The sequence below is a fragment of the Herpailurus yagouaroundi genome, unplaced genomic scaffold, assembly GCF_014898765.1.
Source record: "Herpailurus yagouaroundi ecotype Mexico unplaced genomic scaffold, PumYag 28, whole genome shotgun sequence".
NCBI classification, from domain to species: domain Eukaryota; kingdom Metazoa; phylum Chordata; class Mammalia; order Carnivora; family Felidae; genus Herpailurus; species Herpailurus yagouaroundi.
In genome coordinates this window covers 146,189,062-146,208,401 of record NW_024412376.1, presented here as the reverse complement: position 1 = coordinate 146,208,401, position 19,340 = coordinate 146,189,062, and the positions used below count along the sequence as shown (strand labels likewise).

Below are 19,340 nucleotides of genomic sequence, written 5' to 3'. Positions count from 1 at the left end.
ATTGGATAAAAATATCAAGTCAGTGAGAATAAACTTCCAAGTGAAGAGAAATAACCTGAAGAAGTCCAAGGGCAGAGCACATTTAAGAGTGAGGAGAAAAAGAAAAACCATCAAAGGATAATGAGAAGAAAGAATTCGATTACACTCACAATTATGGGTTACTTTTAAATTGCCAAGCATTTTAATATGATTTAATTTAATCATTGAAAATGGTATAGAAGAAAGAATATTATATCCCTGACACAGATGAATAAAATAGTTTGGGGGGGATCATCTTCCTCAAGATCACCTATTTTAGGTAGTGGAGATTGTATTTGAACTCTGATGTGGAATTTCAAGTTAAGTAAATTTCATTTCCCACTACTCACCTAAGTGATGATTCCTTCAGCATTTGCGTCTTTGGGTTCACTGGATGAAAATACCAACCTTGCACAGTGGCTTAAATATTGCTTCACGAATTTGCCTATCATCCTTGCTCAGGAGGCCATGCTAACCTTCTCTGTATCATTCCAATTTTGCTACACGTGCTGCCGCAGTGAGCACAAATACAGCTAGAACAATCTTCTGAGGTGACACACAAAACCAATAATTTTGGGAAGATTCTGAGGTGGGTGAGGAGGATGGGAGAATTTGAAACAACGGAAAGGAGATGGCAGGAAATACAGAAAGCTTGGGGCTCTGTAAAAGTAGGCTGGGATATATTGTTCAGTGAAATTTCTGGTTGTCAATTCAGGATGAAGCACTAAATTTCTGATGCAAAGATTACAAACATGATGTCTTTGTTAGAAGTGAGATGAATAGGAAAAAAAACTATAAAGAACACAATAGCAGTTTTAAGAAAAGCTCAAGAAATAAGTAAATACCTACCAGCTACATACTAGAGTTCATAATGGTTTAAAGATACAGATCTAATCCTGTGATATGGACACATCTCTTGTTTTTATGTTTCTTATGAATCCTCAAGTTCATAGCTCTCTCCATGATGGAATTTCGAATCTCCATTTTATTCATTTTGTAGCTTCCTCATTCCTGTGAGCATATTATGTCAATTTTTATCAGTGTTTGGAATATAGATGCCTAATATCACAATAGATATATCAGTGAACTAATAAGAAAAAAAAGAAAAAAAAATCTTTCACTTAACTTTTTAATATTCATTGCTTAGGATCTCTTGTCAGAATAACTTTGAATGCTAATTTGTATTATAGATATAATTTGTTGAATAGAATTATTACATCTTGTAAATAAACATGTGTCTAGAATTTAGACTGAAATAGACCCTGTATGAAAAAGATGAGTTGGCAAAGTTATAAAATATCTCATCTATTTGATATCTATCTATGATATTTCTGAATTTTATAATACCAACTTTCAGACATGCACATGGCACAATGATGTCTCATAAAGCTCATTTTATCAATATTTATGAGTACATTCTAAGCGTCATAAAACTTGCTAAAAGTTCACAAGAAGACAACAAAAATATTTCAGGACAAACGTAAAATTACAAGGGCAAGCTATGCTATGGAAAATTCCAGGGCTGGTGAGAGGTAAGTATGATTCTGGAGTTCTTAAAATCCTAGTAAAAGTATCTGTGGGTCATGAAGGACCCACAACATAGCCAGTCTTATGACATTGGAAGCACCGTGAGGAAAATGCAAATTTTCTTGACAGTAGTCTCCATCTGACATTGTATTATTTTAATTGGGTCCTCTTTGTGTTGGTAAAAAAAAAAGCCTAAGGAGGTCATCTGACCTCCAAGATCAAGAAGTGGATTCTGGAATACGATGGATGATTGCCTTTGCTTTCCATTACTATGTTTTGTTTTAAACCAGTAGTCCTTAAGAGTAGTTCATGAACACCTGGGGGTCCCTAGGACAATTCCTGGTTGTTTGAAGATAATTTTTTTCCATAAAATAATGAGAACATTTTAAATTACATTGACACTTGCACTGATGATGAAAAAGCAGTGGTCATGTATTTTACTTGCTGTTACTTGAAAAAAAAATGTCTGGGGCGCCTGGGTGGCGCAGTCGGTTAAGCGTCCGACTTCAGCCAGGTCATGATCTCGCGGTCCGTGAGTTCGAGCCCCGCGTCGGGCTCTGGGTGGATGGCTCAGAGCCTGGAGCCTGTTTCCGATTCTGTGTCTCCCTCTCTCTCTGCCCCTCCCCCGTTCATGCTCTGTCTCTCTCTGTCCCAAAAAGAAATAAACGTTGAAAAAAAAACTTTTAAAAAAGAAAAAAAAATGTCTGAAAAACTATGGTTACTCAAACTTGGGATTTTGGTACACATGTTCTCCAAAGAAATGAAGAGAGCTTCTCAGCTAGCAGCAGTTGTTGATATAAATTGAGCTGTCACGTGAAAACTAGAACCTTGGAAAACTTTTATCAACCACTGAGTTTGACAGCTTTTCAGTTCATGTACTAGTTTGCTATTGCTGTGTAACAAATTATCACAAACTTAGTGGCTTGAAATAATAATCATTTATTAGTTCACAGGTCCACAGGGCAGGAAGTTGGTATGACATAGCTGAGAGCTCAGAGTATATAGGCTGAAATCAAAGTGTCAGCCAGACTACATTCCTCTTTGGATCTCAAAGTCCTTTTCCCAGGTCACAAGCCTTTTGGCATAAGTAAGTGGTTATAGAACTGAGCTCCCCACTTTCCCATTGCCCGTGGGCCACTGTCAATTCCTAGAAGTTACTCTCAAGTTCTTGCCATTTTACTCTCCCTTCCATCTTCAGAGCCAATGATGGAGAATCTCCCTCTTATCAAATACCCTTTATTGATTGACCTCATGAGGTCAGTCTCATTTATCATATTCATGGGTGCAGCTCATCCTCGAGGAGGAGGAAAACCGGGTGCATACTGATGGTTGGGAATCTACCAACTCCCAGGCTCAGCACCGCATCATCCCTGAGCATAGCGTGAATTTATATCTTTGGATCTAGATCATAATTTTTCAACCTTCTAAATATAAACAATCTCATTGGACCTCTTCTCAGACAATTGGGTTATTCTCCAATCTTCTTGAAAAGCATTGCACTGTGCCTCTAGGAAGCTCATTTCCACCCTTATTTTGAGGTAATCTACATGCAGATGAAGCTAAAGGCCCAAAATATGAAATACCCAATCTTACTCTCCTTATGAGTGTTCTTTTTAGCGACTTCAAGATAATTTTCAGATATCTACATTTCCATGAAACATAAAAGGCTAACCATACATAAGTGTTCTTGCTATTAGTATTTCTGAACATAAAATTCTAACACCTCCTCCTTCTTAAGAATCTTGCAATATGGTAGAAAACAGAATGGTAAATAATCCTATTTCTAAATTATCCCTGCTCTCACTCTCATACTGGTGCTCCGAGTTTCTATATGATATGGAAATGATCTGTCCACGCACTGGTAATACCATTCATCAAGTGGTCACACTTCACTAGGTGCTCAATAATGATAATCCAATATATATATGAAGGCAGCCACATATGCAAGAATGTAAATGATCTCTAGAAGCTGAAATATATGAACCATATATATATGAAATATATATGAAATATATATATGAAATATATATATATTTCACCTATTTGTTCAACATTATATCTTAGTGCTAAATATGTCAATGTTACTATGGTGCTAGTATTATTCTAATTGTCCAGACATGGAAACTGAAGACAGAGGAGTTGTATATTGTGTCTAACATTCTGTGGTCTGTCTCACGGATAGTAAGGGGCAAGCCAGGTCATCTAATTCCTGAGACCGAATTCTGAGTCTTTCCATCTTGCCACCCCTCCTAAATCTCATAATATAATTCAAAGATGTAAACCACCATATGATAAACACTCTACGCAACTGTTTTTTTTTTCATAATATCAGAGATCCAATAGAAGACATAAGGAATCTTTTAATAACAATTCTCAGGAATAGGAAGAAGAATGGCAGGAGAACTGTATTAAATATCACCGTGGTATTTTTGTGAATTTAGTTGGACACTTTTATATGTAATTTCTGCTATAGCTAATATTCATACCTGTATTGTCTATTAATCTCCTTGAATGTAATAGAAGACCAAAGGTCCAGATTTTTATTTTTTTCTCTCTGCATCCTAGAAGTGAATCAGAAACTCTTCCCAGATATTCAAAGATATGTCATTGCTCATATAAAAGAAAATCATTCCTTTTTATATAATGCTAAGCAGTATTTCGCAATATCAATGTGTTTCCTTAAGTAAATCTCCATAGTTGCAGAATTAAGATCCCAGATGCTAACAGGGAATGAAATGACCTCTCAAACATTCCCCCACCCTCAGCATTGGAAAGTAATAATTTGGCTTTGATAATTACAACATGATGAAAAATGACATTTAGAAGAGACTCTGAAAACTAAGTGGTTCAGCATGACTTAAAAGACTGAGACAATAAGACCAAAGAGTTTAGATTAGTTGTTCAAAATCACACAGCTAATTAACCACAAAATATGAATTAGAACACAGATCTCCTGATGAAAAGCCTGTCTTCATCAGGATTATGCGATATCCAACAAAGCCAGGATGTATTAACATAATCACATTTCATGACCATTCCCCATTATGTGAGCACCTGAAAATAAGAACTAGATTTTTAAATGTATTCTCTTTTCTTCCCTAACTTTCTTAAAATCAAGAGTTGAAGTGAAAGAAAATTATGTTCTATAAAGCATTTGTTGACTTGAATAACAATCATAAAGCCGTGAAAACAGAAACTTCTCTTAAACTTAATTATAGATACACTAGTAGTTCTTTGCAGTCTGTTCTTCATTTGCATGAATTATCTTTTCAAATTTAAATGTATTAAAAGAAGAAAAAGTGATTGTTAAACAAATCTACATACATTAGGCAGAGCTTTTTTCCCCCTAGGCTTTGAAAAATGCCCTACTCCTATTGGGGTTTGAAGACATAACAATATTAATTCACAAAGATTTATATAGCTTTGTGATTATGAACAGGGAAAAATGTGACAAAAGTCAGTTTGCAAAACAAAATCTTTAAAGTAAGCAAAAATTTCACATCCGTCAAAAACATTCAAGCTTGATGCTTTGAAACTCCAATTGCTAAGCCTTGGGCATAAAACAAGAAAACGATGAGGTTGACTGAATAAAACACACATTCGCCAATAGTCGGCAGGTTTTGAAAAGGTTAAGATATGAATGTTAGGCTTTATATACATATAAATATGTATTAACCCTTGTCTGTAGGTATTTACAATTATTTAGAGCTACCATTCTTCAGGAAAACGGAAAATATAAAAAAAAATTCACAGATTGAAAACGCCGTAAAAGAAACACTAAATGCAATATTTGGGACAAAATATTTATTCTTGTGATGGCCTTGAAGTATCTAGAAAACGTTTTCAAAACTACACTTCTTGGCACTGAATATTTAAGGAGAATTTGAAATGTAACTTTTGCTTTTACATTAAATGTGGAAGAGCGTTTCCTTTTTCTTAATCAAATGCAGTTTTACACCTACCAAGCAATGTTCAGAAAAAGCAGGGCTGTCACCAGAAAGCCAATTAAATAGGGAGGCTGAAACTCTACTTGTGAAGAGAACTTGATGGGACAGATGCGGGATCTCGCAGCTAGGGATTTAGAGTTGGACCTTGAATGAAAGGGATCATTAGAGTTCTATCAATGCAGTGTCACTTTGGAAGATGTCAGTTAGGACTGGCATTCTGGAGGGCTCTGTATTTATGTATGCCACTTATTAAACTAACAAATATATATATATATTATCAACCAGACTTACTGTGGTGATTGTTTTGCAATATATAAACAGCAAAGCATTATGTTGAACAACTGAAACTATATAATTTACATATAAATTATACCTTAATAAGAAAAAAATAAAGTCGTAAAGACAATTTATCAAGACAGCTGTAGTAAAGCAGTATTTCAATTGCTGTCCTTCCAAAGGCAAATATTTGTTTTTTAGACCAAATCAAGAATTCTGTGAAAGGTGTTTTATTATGTAAGATCCTCAATATGCATTGACTCTGCCACTCCTCCTTACATTCCAAGTCATTACTTCCTAATTCTACCCACTTTACCCTTACTATATACCCCTATTCCACTATTATTTATTTTTGACATGAGGGTGCAGTGATGGCTTTATGATTTCATAATTATTTTAACAACTGGCACAATTTCTCTCAATTAAGAATTGTCTTTATTTGGGGAAAAAAGGACCTTGATAGGCTATTAATTTGGGATATAGGACGTCAATGGACATAGGACAGAATTTGGGACATAGGACATCAATGTGCGCTGGCTTGGGGCCAGTTGAAAAAGAAATGTTTGTGGTTGTTCTGCACACAACAGAAAATGTGTTTTACCCAAAGAACGAAGGTTTTCTGGGTAGAAGAGGGAACCAGCAAGACTGAGGGAAACTGAAACAAAGGAATAATAAGGCCAGTGAAATTGTCACTCTCCTTCCCACTCAATGCACTGAATAAAAGCCAACGGACATTTTTAAGAGTCATAATGACTCCAGTTCACGTTCAAAATATTTGCAGAAACCAAATCAACCACCTTCCTGTGCTACTTCAGGTTTTCTCTAAATCCTGCCATATGTTCCTATGTAGTGTAGGCATTAATGTTTTGTGGAAAATGAAGTAAGTGCTGAATTTCACATCTGGGTGTATTCTATGTAACGGGCAGAACATACTCATATCAAGGAGCCAGAGAAAACCTTGAGAATGTAAGTGCACTGGGACATTGCAGAAATGTTATGAGAATGCTAAATTTTTATAGTCCGTGGAATTCCACTGAGATTTTTTTAAATGTGAGACTTATACCTAAATATGACTTTAAAAATCCATATTTTCCTTCTCTGCATGCAGCTTAAAATGTGAAACTGAGAAAATAATGCAAAAGTAAAAATATGAACCAACTGCTTAAAAGTTCTCATTTGGTCTGTGGTCAATTCATCTTATTTATGTTTCCAGATATTAAACTCCATATATATATATATATATATATATAGTCTTAAAGACTAACACATTTGCATGAATGCTCTCTATTCTGAAAAGGTCTAATTTACTTTTCAGCTCCAAAATAACTTACTGTGTCTCACAACATTCATTTAAATGATCAGTGGGTGAGTTATTCTTTGAGAAATGCAAATTATCCATTTACTCATTCAACAAATATTTACTGACTGCCTACTACAGGCCAGATATTGCTGTAAGAGTTAAGTTTACAAAAATGAAGGAAACATATTCTTCATGTTGTATGTGCTCAATAACTAGTAGAATGACAGGTAAACAAATTTAGTTTTTTTATTTTTAAGCAAATTAAAACGAGTTTCATAGCAATATGAGTAGTAGAATCTGATTTGTTAAAATTTGTCAAAATATGTAGATACGTAGGAAAACGCTGCACAGATACACAAACACTGTATGTGACAGGAATAGGGGCAGGAAGGGAGAGAAGGAAAACTATTACTTTTTAAATTTTACACTGTATATCTTCCTGTACTGTTTCGATGTATTTTGATGTATGTTAATGTGCACTGATGCATATATCTGTTATTTTTAACATAATATAAATATCATCTAAAATACAACATATAATATAAACAATTTTATATAATATACAATTATAATAAACAATTATATATGAAGGCTAGGAGGGAGAATCATAAGCAAATATCTCGCAAGTACTTCTTATAAATCAGTTAAAGTCTGTATTACGGACATTTTCTTATTTTTTCCCGAAGGTCTTTCTCTGTTCCAGAATAGCATTCAGGATATCAAATTGCGCTTAATCTTTATGTCTTCCTAGGCTCCTCTTGGCCATGACATTGCCTTGGGCCTCACTTTGCTTTTCGTGACTTTGACAGTTTCGAGGATGACTGGTCAGATATTCTGCAATGTTCCTCAACTAGCATTTGTTTGATATTTTTCTCATGATAAGAACCAGTTTATGAATTTTGGGGGGAAAGCCACAGAGGTAAAGTGCCATTTTGACCACAACATGTCAAAGGTACATACGCTGGATGTGGCCTCACTGTTGACAGTAAGCATCTTGCTGAGATGATCTTGTCACGTTTCTTTATGATACAATTACTCTTTTTTGCCCCCTTCTTCAGTGTGGTCTTTGGAAGGAAGCTGCCATGCACAGCCCACGCTTGAAAGCCTGGGCTCTTCCTGGAGGTAACACCTGGCAAGATGTGTACATGTGTGAGGTAGAGGGTGAGGGGAGCTACATATGTGTGTGGCAAGAGGACAAAGGCTCCCAAGAATTTCTTGTCACTGTAAGTCACACGAAGCCTCCAGCAATTGGTCAAATTTCCACTTCTGTGTTTCCACTAGTTATGGCTCTGACAGTTTCTTCTCCATGTGAGCAGATCTCAGCCATGACTCTCTGGAGCCCTCTAGCTTTCTAGATTTCAGGTGGCAATCTTCCCTGCAATATCCATTTATCGATACATCTGAGAAAAGTCATTGAGTTTGGGTTTGTCCAGCTTTCTCTTGTAAAGATGGTATACTGATTTGCTAGGGCTGCCATGACACTGTATTGGAGAGTGGGTGCCTTAAATGACTGAAATTTGTTTTCTCCCGGCTCTGGAGGTTAGCCGTCTGAATTCATTGCGTCATAAGGGATGGTTTCTTCTGCGACCTCCCTTCTTAGGTTCTAGATGACCGTCTTCTGTCTTCTACCAGAGCCTTCACATGGTCTTCTTTCTGCATTACCTGTTATTTCCTCTTCTTACAAGGATGCCAGCCTGTAATATCGGATTAGGGCCGACCCTAGTGATCTCATTTTAACTTAGTTACCTTTTTCCTAAATATAGGGAGTAAGGATTTCAACATATGCACTTTGAAGGGACAGGGAGGTGCCAGTAAGCAACCTTTTAATATCAGTGTTCTATGCACTGTGCTCGGGTGTGCTAAATCTTATTAGCAAAAGGCCCATAGTGAATTGTCACTAAAGATCTATATTAGCCAGGGTTCTACAGAGAAAGAACCGATAGGAGATATATATTTATACTATACCTACATCTATCTACTCTACCTAGATTTCTAAGGAGATTTATTATAAGGATTTGACTCATTTGATTATGGAGGCTGGGAAGTCCCACCGTGTGTCCACTGCAACCTGGAGAAGCTCAAGAAAACCTATGGAATAGCTTGAAGGTCTGCAAGCCAGAGAACCAATGTTCTTAACTCCAGTCTGGGTTTCAGAACCAAGAGTGCTGAGGGTACCAGAATCAGAACCAAATAATTCGTTGTTATTATTACCTAAGCCAAAGAGGATAATCCCTTAAACAAGAGAGGAATAAGATTTTATACTGTCGGGAACTCACCTGAGTAAGGAGAGACAGGGAGCTGCCAGGTGTCAGAGTGGTCAATTAAAGCAACAAGCCATAAAGTATTAAGTCTTTAGTCACTTTGACGGCATCAGCAAGAGTCATTAAAAAAATGGAAAGAAAAGCCAACTCTATTTTCTCCCATTGAATGGTACACTGGTTAAGAGTCATGTGGATCAGCGTAGACATGGGGATTGTCTTACTTTTGAAGGAACCATGAACAAAAGGCTACACTTGTTTTATGAACTACGGGGAATTGGCAAAGTAAAGAAGTACAAGTGGAAAAATAGTGGGCACTGAGTAAGAGTAGGGCTAAGTTTAAGGTTTCTCCCTCATCCACCATAAGGGGGCCTCAGGGAGGTCCAAGAAGACCAATGCCCATGGCTTCAGATGAAAAGATCTAGGAATGAAGGCACCTGGACTAAAAATGCAAATATCTAAAAGAGGAAGGCAGTCCATGAGGGCCTATTTCTATGACTACAACTAATCTCAGAGACTGTGATCCACTGGGTGTGGACCAAGCTGGATATGAGAAGGACAATTTCCCCACCATGGCCTCCCAAGCCTTTACAATTGCCTATGATCAAGCTGGAAAAAATCACATGTAGGTTTTTAACCAGGAATGAGACTTCTCATATACCAAATTATCTCCAAAGGAATTGAAACTTCAGAATAAAAGCAATTATAATCTGCAATATTATGAAGGTTAAAAATAAGAAAGAACATATTTAAAGATAGTTTGTACATTGTTTGAAAGTTTTGGCTATAATGCATAGGATTCCCTAATTAAGTGCATGCAAATATGCTTTCAAATACAACAAATTTACTAAGATTTTCAGAATAGTTATCTTTAAAATCGGTGAATGCACAGCCGACTTTCATTTTAAATTGTGAAAGGAAATGTGGAAATAAAATTTGGTAAATTTCAGAATCATTGAAGAAATAAAGTGAACTCAGGAGGAATCTTTCTATTGCATTACAATGAGTAAACAAGTGAATGATCTATACTTTAAAGAGCAGTAGTTCTCAATCTTTACCTTAAAAAAAGCTTACAAAAATGCTTATTATGGTAGCAATTCCAGACTTTCTCATCAGTATAACACAGATAAAGCCTAAAAGTCTAAATTTCTAACAAACTCGTTGAGATAATTCTTATTTACATAGCCATTAGACTTTGGGAGACATTTCTATATAATTAATTTAAATGGAACAATTTTATTATTCTGAAATGAAGGGAAATAGTTTGATAAGGTGGGAAATAGTTTGATAAAAGTCTAGAAGCTTTTAGTAGTGTCTTATCTGAGGTCTGCCAATGAGTCTTGCTAAAAATCACCTAAGTAATCTCCTGAGTTTATAGCTTCTTCATTGTTAGAATATGTTCATTTAATTGCACAATTTCAGTGTTCCCACTAAGTTCTAAAATTCTATGTGGATAACTAAATTATGATATTATTATGGAAACGTCCTTTGACTACTTTTAGAACCACTCAAATTCTCACAAATAGTGATTTTTTTTTTCAAATTTTGAATTGGCACCATTTTATTTAAACTATTTCTTGGATTTGAGAGGCATTCACAACCTATGTACACAAAGGATACATTCCTGGAAATGAAAGTTCTCACTAGTCTATGGACTCCCTTTATTCATGACAGGGTGACCTTTGTGCTTATTTTTCTAGCTAAAAAGAATGACAGACTTTTCATGAAAGAACTTGACAAGGAGAGATTTATTAATTGATAATAACATTTGGAGTGAGGATTATCTCAGATTTCAATTTTATTTTCACTTATTTCTAACAAGTGAATTATAAGCAATTATTTTCTTACATATAGTGAATCCTGAAGTTCCACATGAAAAAAATGAGCATTTGGTACAATAACATTTTATTTTAATTTTATCCAGTTGACTCTATTCCTTTCAGAAACAACATAGAGATGTGGTCAGGTACAAAGTGCTCACATGTCAAACTGCCCTATTAAGATCCAAACTATAACTTTCCTGCTGAAAAATATTGGACAAGTGCTTAATCATCTGTAGATATAACTCAGTTTTTCAGAATCTACAAAATGAGGATGTTAATAATAGTGGCTATCATTTGCTTTTCTGTAAGTTGATCAGAGTGCTTCCCATTGAGAGCTTACTTCAGCTTATAGAACATACACTAAAACATATTTTGAGTCAATCTTGATCGAATTCATACGTCAACAAGCAAGCATGGCAAACATCACACTCAAGTACACTAATTTTCCGAACCAGTACGCTTAAACACACAGATAAGTGGCCAGTCTTATGCCAAGTCATTCAAGTGTATTAGGACACAGGAAGCCAAATTTGTCCCATTTCTAAATATTCACCACTGTAGACCAAGTCGTGTCATATTCAATAAAAGTAAAGCATTGCAAGGAACCTACCATTCCTATAAGAAACATCCTTGGTATTAAGGGTCAATATTTCTCAATCTTCATTATAACCTTCTGCCTATGGAAAATCTGCCTGAGGCAGCTCAAACATTTCACACCCAAAGTTTTCTTTCTGCACTGAAACCGCAATGTATCAAGACTAAATGTACGTATGACAAAATTGTGATCATAACAGCACAGCACCGTAACCTAATGTTTTATAGAATCTCAATAGACAAAGGAAAGGATTTGTAAGGATTTGTCAAAACAAATGTCTACGTAGGTAACCCGCAGTCCCTTAATACGAACTTCCCAAATCTCTGACTGTGAATGTGATGATATATCACCTTTGTGATTATGTAACTTTACATGGCAGATGTAATTAAGGTTATGAGTTGACTCTGAGTTTTATTCAAAAGAGAGAGCATTAGGGTACTGCTCATCATGTGAGCTATTTAGAAGAATTTTCCTTGGCTGATGGCCAAAGGGAAACTCAACAGAGATTCAAAGCAGGAGAAAGACTTGAATCATTATTACTGATTTGAAGATGGAGAAGGCCGGGGCGCCTGGGTGGCTCAGTCGGTGAAGCGACGGACCTCAGCTGAGGTCGCGATCCCACAGTTCATGAGTTCGAGCTCCACATCAGGCTCCGAGCCTGGAGCCTGCTTCGGATTCTGTCTCCTTCTCTCTCTGCCCCCTCCCCCACTCGTGCTCTGTCTCTGTCTCTCAAAAATAAAGAAATGTAAAAAAGACAAATTTTGTTTGAAGATAGAGGAGGCAGCCACGTATGCAAGAATGTAAATGACCTCTAGAAGCTGAAGATAGCCCCCGGATGATAACCATCGAAGAAACAGAGACAGACATTAGAACACAGCTTTAAGAACTGGATTCTGTCCACACTTGACATGAGATTGGAAGCAGATTCTTCCTCCAGATCCTCCAGATAAAAGCCCACCCACCAGATACCTTAATTTTGCCTTGTAAGATTCAAAAGCAAATAACTCAATCAAGCCTGCCCAGAGTTCTTACCTGCAGACCCGTGAGCCAATAAACAGGTATGTTTTAAGTTGTTAATGTATGATCATTTGTTACATAGCAATAGAAATCTGATATGGAACCCTTGGCATTCAGGCATGCGGAGGAGGTCATCAACAGAATGAGACTATCTTGTGATGCACAAACTGGACCTAGGCAATCAGAAGCTCCTTATCCTCTCCCCTGTCCTGGGAATGTACCTCTGACGTACTATTCCCAGAGCCATAACCATTTCAAGGAGGCAGCCTTGAGAGATTAATTAATGTGTTGTCAGGAACATCTGCACGGTGTATGTACCTAAACCCCGTTTACAAACTTTTAAGATGCTGGTGGGTGAATGTGGAGATGTACTCATCTTGTGGATCACCCAAGATAAACCTCATATGTAAGTTCCCTCGCTTATTAAAAGTGTTACCTACCAATATGGCGTGGTCTTTCTTCCATCTCTCCTTAACCTCTGTGTATAAGAGCTAGTTTCCAGTTTCACCTGGGTAACTCCCAATGTTGAGAACCAACAAGACTTTCTACGTGTTTTTCCTGACCCACTTAATGCAGAAGTGGAGCTGTGAACATTAGACGGCACCTGTACTACTGGTATATTGAGTTCTACTTCATGATGCCCACACCTATTGGCCTGAGACTTCGTTTATACAGTCAAAGTTCTGACAACATTCTTGGATACCTGGCAAGAATATCTGAAGAGTCCCTCTTTTTGTGGTAAGCACATACGCATTTGCTCAGATATTCTTCTGGTCAAATAAACAACTCATCTATTTTTGTTTTGTTTTGTTTAATTTCAGTGAACTTGGGGAAGGTGGTTAACCTTTTTGATACACTTTTCATTTTTATAAAATGTAGCTAGTAATATCTATGTCATAATATTTTTAGAAAACACATTGAAATATGACATGTGTAAGGCAAATAGAGCAAAACTCTAAAATGTGGAAACTAGCAGATGGATATTAGGCTATTCACTGCACAATTAGTTCACCTCTTCTGTGTGTCAGAAAATGTTCATCATTGAATTGTTTAAAATAAAGCTATTGCAAAGTTTGAGCAAGAGATGATAGGTGTGTGGGCCTAGATGGCATTGAAGAGTTAAAACTATTTGCAGATGGCATGATTTTATAGATAGAAAATCCTGAAAATACACTTAAAAATCCTGTTAGAACTAATAAACAAATTTAGTAAAGTTGAAAGATATAAAATCAATACAGAAAAATCTGTTGCATTTCTATACACTAATATGAACTATCAGAAAGAGAAATAAAGAAAACAATCCCATCTATAATTGCATCTAAAATAATAAAATACCTAGAAATAAATTTAACCAAGGAGGTTAAACCTGTATATTGAAATGTACAAAATATTAATGAAAGAAATGAAGAAGACACAAAGAAATGGAGAGATATTATGTGCTCATGGATCAAAAGAGTCAATACTATTAAAAGGTCGTTCCCAAAGCAATCTACAGATTCAGTGTAGTCCCTATAAAAATTCCAATGGCATATTTCCAAGAAATAGAATAATCTTAATATTTGAATGACACAAACAAACAAAAAATAAACAAATGAAAAACCAATGAACCAAAGGAATCTGGAGAAAGAATAAAGCTGGAGGTATCATGCTCCCTGATTTCAAACTATATTACAAAACTATAGTAATTAAAACAGTATGATATTGACATAAAACATACAGATCAGTGGAACAATTGAAAGCCCAGAAGGAAATCCATGCATATATGGTCAATTAATTTACAACAAAGAAACCAAAAATACACAATGGAGAAAGGATAGTCTTTTCAATAAATGATATTGGAAAGACTGGTCAGACACATGCAAAAGAATGAAACTTGACCATATTCAAAACCTACACCATACACAAAAATTAACTTAAAATGGATTAAAGATTTGAATGAAAAACCTGAATCCAAGGGCCCAATATTCTAAATATATGAAGAACTCATACAACTCAAAATAATTAAACAAAATCAGGTTAAAAAATGGACAAATCTGAATAAAGATGTTTTCAAACACCTAGAGATGGCCAATAGATACAGGAAGTGATACTCAATATCATTAATAATAAAGGAAAGGCAAATTAAAATCACATTGAGATATTGCCTCACACCTGTTAAAATGGCTATTACAAAAAAGTAAGAAACATTAAATACTGGCAAGGATGTGGAGAAAAGGGAACGCTTTGTTCACTTTTGGTGAAAATGTGAATTGTTGCAGCCACTCTGAAAAAAACAATGGAATTTCCCCCCAAAATTATAAATAGAACTAACATATAACCTAGCAATTTCACTTTTGGTTGTTTATCCTAAGAAAACAAAAACATTTATTCAAACAGATATATGCCTCCCTATGTTCATTACAGCATTATTTACAATAGCTAAGATATGGAAAAAATCCAGAGTATCCATTGATGAATGAATAGATAAAGAAATTGTGGTATGTACATACAATAGGATATTATTGAGTCATAAAAATGAATGAAATCTTGCCATTTATGACAGCATGGATGGACCTTGATAGCACTATGTTTAGAGAAATAAGCCAGAGAGAAAGACAAATACTGAAATACTGTATGATTTCTCTTATATGTGGAATTAAAAAAAATCTGAGTAAAGACAAGAGATGATAAGTGCTTGGGCCCTGGTGGCATTCATTGGTAGAGATGGAGAGTTTGGGCTGAACTAAAAGATGCTGAGAAAATAAATTTGCCTGGATTTAGTTATAATTCATGTACTGGAATCAGGCAGGTGGCAAGGTTTGTTCATAGGTTCTGGACTTGTACAACTGGTATTTTGAAAGTACTATTAACACATCTTTTGCATGGGAGAATGACTTGGCTGGGGTGCGTTATGGTTTTGGTTGCAGAAATGTTAAATCTGAGGTATTTTAGAATCTAAGAGTTAAACTCATCAAATAGAAAATCCACCATTATTATAATGTTCACTTAAATATTCAGATTTCTACTGGTTCCAATAGACAAGAAACCATACATAACCAAATGTTGGTAAACCATGTAATTGATCACAAAAAAAAAAATATGAGTTGTTTTATAGTATTTTTCAACAAAGCTACACAAAAAAGCAATAAGCTTTCTTCTTCACTTCTAAATAAAATCGGTTGGTGAACACTTAGCACTCTAGATAATGTTAAAGAATAAAACAATAAATAACAGATGGGGACCTAGAATAAAGAGTGGGTTAGGTAAAGTTTGAAAGGTACAAAAGTTTTAGGCAATTATAAGGTTTGAGGACACAGTCCGCACAAAATTCCTCTTACTTGTGATACCACTTGCAAGAGTGGGGGAGTTTCCAAAACCACTGTCAGTTTTAATAATTCACTAGAAAGACTTATGAAACTTACTGAAAGCTGTTATATTAATCGCTATGGTTTATCACAGGAAGGGATACAGATAAAAATCAGCCAAGGGAAGTATATGGAGCAGAGTCAGGTAAACACTAAACATAGAGCTTTCATTGTCCTTCCCCCATGGAGGCATGATTGCATTACTCTCATGGCATCAATATGTGATAGTATGCATGGAGAGTTGCCAACCAGGGGAGCTCAAATGACACTTGAGGTCCATTATGTGTCACGATTAATTAATTGATTGCCCAGTGTTTTATCTCAGTCTCCAGGTCATCTGACTGTGTGACCCAAACCCCCCACCCTAAATCATATTATTGATCTTTGTAGCATGATTAACCCCCACCCTGAACAAAGGTTATTATCAGGCATGACATTTTGAGTGTAGAGATTAGCTTCTAGAATCTGAGGGCAAAGGCTAGATCTCTTTTGGGACAAAATTAAACATTTTATTATACTCAGGTTTTTCAAGGAAGAAATATGGGCACCTCATTATTTTATAAAACTTACTGGCATCTTGGTCTAGTATGCTATGGTATAAATGTGACAGGGTTCTTTAAAAATTCCATCAGTGCTATTACAAAGTCTGGCTGGCATAAGGTACTCATTACTTCACAAGCTCAGGAAGAGTAAGTGCATACATTATAGACAAGATGATCATAATTTAAATTATCTATCATGTTAAATGATCTTATTATGTAATTTGCCTCCACTGAATTCATGCTGCCTTAAATCAATTGGTTGGTAGTATTACGAAACATATTGCAGTTTCTAAATTGTTTTAAAAGTATTTTCATGTTGTTAATCAGGCAATATTCACAGTTAAGTTGGAAGAAATCAGAAACTTTTGTTAGAATATTAGGGAATTCATCTGGCCTACCCCTCACCCCCATTTCCAACTCTGGTTAAGCAAGATTAAGGTTCAGTGCAAAGTCATTACCTGCGAATAGACAACTTCATCTAGATTACTATTGATGTATCCTTCTCTGGCATCTCTCCTACTATTCAGATTCCTAGTGCCTTCAGTTTCACAAACTTCGTCATCTGATAGAACAGATAGATCTCTCTAGTCTTCATCAACTTTTCTCTTCCTCACAATGAATTCCTCCCTTCCTTCTTTTATTTAACAAACATTTACTGAACACCAACTGTATGTAAGGTTATAAAGATGCATTCACCACAGCTGGTGTTAGGATTCAGTGAAGGAAAAAAAATATGCGAACACATAATACAGTCAAATAAATACTACGAGATTTAAATACAAAGTCCTGAGGGTCCTAAAGAAAAGATGGACCAACATGTTTGGGATTGACATTGGAAATGTGTGTAATTGTGCTTGGCCCAGGATGAAGAAAGAAAATTTACCGATAGATGATTTGGGAGAATTTGGGAGGAGCATTAGAGGTAAGAGGAAGTAGGGGTGGAGGATGGGGTAATGGAACATTCTACTGAAGAAATCAAATGATTACAGTGGAGGGTCTGGAAACAGGTACTCTGTTTGCAGAACTTCAACATGTCTAGATTTAATGATTACCTCAAAAGAGGCAGGGGACAATGAATGAGTAAAGAGAAACAATTACTGTTACAGGTGATGGGAAGCCATTGAAAACTAAATAGAAGACAAGCATGATCAGAACTGTGTTAGAAAGATTAACAGCAAAAATTTCCATTTCCATAGGGTAAGAGAAGGATGGTGTGACTTCCTAATATAAAACTTTCAGTAGCTAATATTTTTTTGAAGGTAAAATTTGTAATCCTTATAATTGCATCATTTTCTTGCAGTTGTCCACCCATACTGCTTTTGGCTCATAGATTTTGTTTAAACCATACTGAAATTTAACTTAGTTGTATCTTCTACCATTGGGTTCTAAAAATAGAGCAAGTATTAGAGTAGATTGATGTTTCTTTTGTCAAAGAGAATATCAAACATAAAAATAACATTGAACCAACAAATATGAAAAAAGCCCATTAACTGGAATTATCCTTATGTTTAATATTTAAAATAATAGCAAATCCTTGTTGCAGGGAGATAATTATGAAACTCTCTGTTTACCTTTCTGGAATCAGTAAAAATTTGGCCTGATTCCTCTACGAAAGGACACATGGCACAGTAATTCACATTTATTGATATCTTCATTACCTACAAGATCCATATTAATAAAAAATAACAAATTTGAATTGTTTTCTCTTAATTATGTTTGACAAAGAAAAGAGTATATAATGATGGCAAAATAAGACATTTTAGTGAATTCCTGTACATTAAGTATATTATATATACTTGTACATATATACCCACACATATATCCTATATATATATATATATACATACATACTATATCATACATAAATATAGATCTTATGTATGTTTGTATATATATACATACATTCATACTCACACATAGTGACATTTTAGGAAGTTCTAGAGTTCATTCTAGAGTGTTCAGGTTAATGGAGTTATGAATTTTATTTTGATTATGGTCAGTTGGTGAGAAAATGTCAAAATTCCTAGAAGTGTTCAATAAAAGGGCTTGTACAAACAATAGCATGTTGTAATGGAAACAGTACCAACTTGGTATCCAGAAGACTGAAATTCTAATGATGACTTTGACACTAAAGTCTTTGTGACTGTGAAGCAGACAAATAACTTCCCTTCTCTGGTGGTTCAGTTTTCTTCATCATAAATTAAGGATATTGGAAATGTGGGGTTCAAAACAGATTTCTTCTAAAGTTTATATTGTTTAAAATATGCTTCTATAATTTAAGAGTTAATTTTAAGAGTTTCAAAGTGGGCTGTAAATGTATTCTTAAAGTTTTCAGACAGGATGTAAAACAATGCTTATGGATGAGAATTATAAAGAAGCCTAAGGTTGACGTGAAAATTTTAAAACAAAGAGCAGGAATTTTAAAAAGCAGCAGAAATTTCAACACATGACATTAACGTGGGAGGAAGAGTAAATAATAAAGAAAAATACAGCAAGCTACATGCAGACTTAGATCTTTTAAATGCTAAAAGATGAAAGCTATTTCAAAATAGCTTTAACTCAGAGCAGTGACACATTTCTGCAAAAAGGAATATCAAGCAACTGTATATCATTAAGTCTAAGGTATCAAAAGTAAAGTATAAAGGTGAATCTATGTACATTATTAAATGTGAGTGACTGGTAATAAGAAGTAA

At 35.3% G+C, this 19,340-nt stretch overlaps 1 long non-coding RNA gene and 1 other non-coding gene across 2 annotated transcripts; one reads left to right on the top strand and one right to left on the bottom strand.

Moving 5' to 3' along the window:
* Positions 1-439: 439 nt before the first annotated feature.
* On the bottom strand, positions 440-543 carry LOC121040250 (U6 spliceosomal RNA). The gene has a single exon (XR_005795206.1). It is a non-coding gene; the product is annotated as a U6 spliceosomal RNA (small nuclear RNA).
* Positions 544-12,943: 12,400 nt separating this feature from the next.
* On the top strand, positions 12,944-13,557 carry LOC121033384 (uncharacterized). The gene is made up of 2 exons (XR_005791866.1): positions 12,944-13,167; positions 13,338-13,557. It is a non-coding gene; the product is annotated as an uncharacterized LOC121033384 (long non-coding RNA).
* Positions 13,558-19,340: the final 5,783 nt, after the last annotated feature.